Below are 4,432 nucleotides of genomic sequence, written 5' to 3'. Positions count from 1 at the left end.
GTACTCATCCAGAAGTCTCTTAAAAGACCCCAACGAGTTTGCCTCCACCACCACCGACGTCAGCCGATTCCACTCACCCACCACCCTCTGAGTGAAAAACTTACCCCTGACATCCCCCCTGTACCTACCCCCCAGCACCTTAAACCTGTGTCCTCTCGTAGCAACCATTTCAGCCCTTGGAAATAGCCTCTGAGAGTCCACCCTATCCAGACCCCTCAACATCTTGTAAACCTCTATCAGGTCACCTCTCATCCTTCGTCTCTCCAGGGAGAAGAGACCAAGCTCCCTCAACCTATCCTCATAAGGCATGCCCCCCAATCCAGGCAACATCCTTGTAAATCTCCTCTGCACCCTTTCAATGGCTTCAACATCTTTCCTGTAATGAGGTGACCAGAACTGCGCGCAGTACTCCAAGTGGGGTCTAACCAGGGTCCTATAAAGCTGCAGCATTATCTCCCGACTCCTAAACTCAATCCCTCGATTAATGAAGGCTAGTACGCCATACGCCTTCTTGACCGCATCCTCCACCTGCGAGGCCGATTTAAGAGTCCTATGGACCCGGACCCCAAGGTCCTTCTGATCCTCTACACTGCTAAGAATGGTACCCTTCATTTTATACTGCTGCTCCATCCCATTGGATCTGCCAAAATGGATCACTACACACTTATCCGGGTTGAAGTCCATCTGCCACTTCTCCGCCCAGTCTTGCATTCTATCTATGTCTCGCTGCAACTTCTGACATCCCTCCAAACTATCCACAACACCACCTACCTTGTGTCGTCAGCAAACTTACCAACCCATCCCTCCACTTCCTCATCCAGGTCATTTATGAAAATTTAATTTACCTCCTCAGAAAATTCAATAAGGTGAGTCAAGCAAGATTTTCCCTTCCAAAATCCATGCTGACAATTCACTATTATCTTTTTGTTCCTATGTGTTTTTCTATTCTTTTCGTTAGCAAGAATTCCATTATTTTTCCAACCACAGATGTCAGGCAGACTGGTCTATATATAATTCCCTGGATCTGTTCAGTCCCCTTCTTAACTATAAAAATTATAATAGCTATCTGCAGTGCTCTGGCACTACATCTTTTTCCAGTGAATCATTAATTATATGTAGTAATGTTTGATTATTTATTGGTGTCACCAGTAGGCTTACATTAACACTGCAATGAAGTTACTGTGAAAATCCCCTAGTCGCCACACTCTGGCGCCTGCGCAGGTACACTGAACTTAGGGAGAATTTAGCATGGTCAATGCATCTAACCAGCTCATCTTTCGGACTGTGGGAGGAAACTGGAGCACCCGGAAGAAACCCAAACAGACACAGGGAGAATGTGTAAACTCCACACAGACAGTGAGCCAAGTCTGGAATCGAAACTGGGTCCCTGGCGCTGTGAGGCAGCAGTGTCACCAGGCTGCCCCACCTCTGCTATCTCTTCCCTAGGAACTGTTAAAATATATTGATGCAATCCATCCTGACCAGTTCTTTAACCTCTCTGAGTTTGTTTAGTTTATTCAATACATTCCCCTTTTTAATTTTAAATGCACTTATCTCATTGCTCATCAATGTCATGCCCAACTGTTCTATCTCCCTAGTAACTATGGTTACCAGCCCCATAGAGATCAATAACATGTAAAAAAGAATTTCCAGTGTCTGATCAAAGGATCACATGACAAGATTTCAGGTCTTAAATCATTTACTATAACAAACAAACTAAAAGCATTGTTATCAAAACACTATTCAGTCGGCAATTTATATGCTGAACAATGGAAAAGAAATTCCCCAATTAACTTTTAACACAAACAAAAATCCTATACCACAGTTATACTTTATGTTGTCCCTTAAGTGGACACTTTATTCTCCAAAGCCACTCCCGTTATTCTCAGTTCCTAATGCATGCTTCTTTTTCCTTTCTGAGCTAGCTAACTTCTAACCCCAGAATTGACTTTCACTGGAGATTCCTTCCCTCCAGCCCAAGCTAGGCCAATTTTAAATCCTTGCAAATGTTGTCTCTTCAATCTGAGCACAAGCTCCCAACCGCATTCTGCATGGTGAACTAGAGAGTCAGTATTTTCTCTGCTTCAGGTGTAGGACTTGCTGCCTCTGTCTTTCAGATTGTTGCAGACTGATTCGTAGTGTCTGTGAGGTTCTGTGATATCTTAGGAAAATTGCAACCAACAATAGCTTGCTATTGACTTTTCCCCTCTCAAAGCCCATTTCCATGGCAATATGAATCACATGGGACGTTTATTCAGATAGAAATGCTAATTAGCAATCTTATAGATCCCCAACTCCATACTTCCTGGAATTAAACTCATTGTTGAAAGATTTATAAATGGTTATACTTTAATTCCTAATATCTCTCTGTGAGACTTGGAGACCAACAGTCTACCCACAGTCAACACAACTGCTGTTATTATTGTCTACATGTGTGAACATCTTGCACCTTCTTCCCAGTAAGTCAACATGGACCCCTACCATCCCCATAACGACCAAGCCAACAAGGTTTGTTGTTGAGTAGAGTTCAGAACAAGTCACATGACCCATTTCACTACTCACTTGTGCCTTAAAGAGAGCCAAAACATAACAATCTTATAAATCTGTCATAATACTTGAAATAATCAATCAATGCAGCAAAGGCTGGGCGGCACGGTAGCACAGTGATTAGCACTGCTGCTTAACAGCTCCAGGGACCTGGGTTTGATTCCCGGCTTGGGTCACTGTCTGTGTGGAGTTTGCACAGTCTCCTCGTGTCTGTGTGGGTTTCCTCCCACAGTCCAAAGATGTGCGGGTTAGGTTGATTGGCCATGCTAAAAAAATTGTCCCTTAGTGGCCTGAGATGTGTAGGTTAGAGGGATTAGCGGGTAAATGTGTAGGGATATGGGGGTAGGGCCTGGGTGGGATTGTGGTCGGTGCAGACTCGATGGGCCGAATGGCCTCCTTCTATGATTCTATGAAATTCATAGGTTATAAGGTATAAGCTGCAAAAGCAATGGACACAGACTTTGATAGACCACAAGAGCGCTGCAAGTACATATATCTTCAGAAAACAACCCAGGACACAGTGTGTTTTGATAGAAGTCATAAGTCAGTACCCAGGGTGCAGACTGTCAAGGCCCAATTATCTGTGTCTATCGATAATGTAGCTATATTTACATGCTAAGTTAACAATTGGATATTGTAATTAGACAAGTGTAGAGTTGTTGTAATTAGTTAATCACTACTATGGAAAATAAATTGAGTAATCAAAACTATTAGTTGGGATTGTATATTGACTACTTTCAAATAGGTGCACAATTTCGATTGGTGTATGTTAACTACTTGTAGATGAGCCAAAAGGTATAATTGACATTGTAATCCTTTGTTCAGAGAGTCCGTATGCCACATGCCTGGTCACAGACATCCCTTGCTATAGCTCGAAATAATGGCTGATTTTAAACTCCAGAGCTTTGTCTGGTTTTTTTGAGGGGTGCGGACAACAAACAGCCTTGTTAGCCTAAAATTCCCCGTGACAATACTGAAGAAAAATAATTATTTAATATTTTTGTCATTTCGCTATCATCCCCTGCTAATGAAGGACAATGCCAACAAGATACATTGTAGAGTGGAAGATTGTAAGTAGGCAGGTATGGACACATTAAACAGATTTCTACCTCACTTTCCAACAACAATATGGGCTCCCCGAAGTCATTTTTATACTGGACTAGGAATCCAGAAGTTGAGATTTTGGGTCTGGTCATAGAATCTCTACAATGCAGAAAGAGGCCATTCAGCCCATCCAGTCTGCACCAACTCTCCAAAACAGCATGCCACCCAGACCCTCCCCATCCCCGTAACCATACTAATCGCCCTAACCATCTCAGGACGCTAACACCCAACTAATTCCAGGAAGGAAACCCATTAGCCATACATCATTTACACATGACTCCAGTCCCACATTGTGATCCGGATATTTGCCGAGTGAGGCCAAGTTAGAAGATCTTTAAACATGGCGGGAAGTTCCCCTTTTCCAGAATTTCCACACCCATTCCTATTTCCAGAAATTTTCAGCCTGCACGCAGCACTCTAGACTTTATCAGTTCTATCCACAGAAGAAGTTAGCTATTTTTCTATACAGCCTCATTACGAATGCTGAGCCGAGGTACAAGAATTAGTAATCCACTTAGTTCAGCAGGCAATATTTACACAGCCTGAAGGAGAATGATTGCTTTGCTTGAGTATATCTCTATTATTTTGTAATAACCTAATCTTTTTTAAATATGATATTTAAATGTCTGTGTGTTCATTTACACAAGATGAGGAGATATGAATTAGATTTTTAAAAACTTTTGGAAATTCATACAATAAATGGTGATGGTCAATTGACACCCAAGAAGTTGTAAGCTGAGCAGTTTTCTTTTTCTACGCAGTTTTTCATCACACTTGCTTA

Source organism: Mustelus asterias, chromosome 3 (genome assembly GCF_964213995.1).
Source record: "Mustelus asterias chromosome 3, sMusAst1.hap1.1, whole genome shotgun sequence".
NCBI lineage: Eukaryota > Metazoa > Chordata > Chondrichthyes > Carcharhiniformes > Triakidae > Mustelus > Mustelus asterias.
This window is presented reverse-complemented; position numbering follows the sequence as displayed.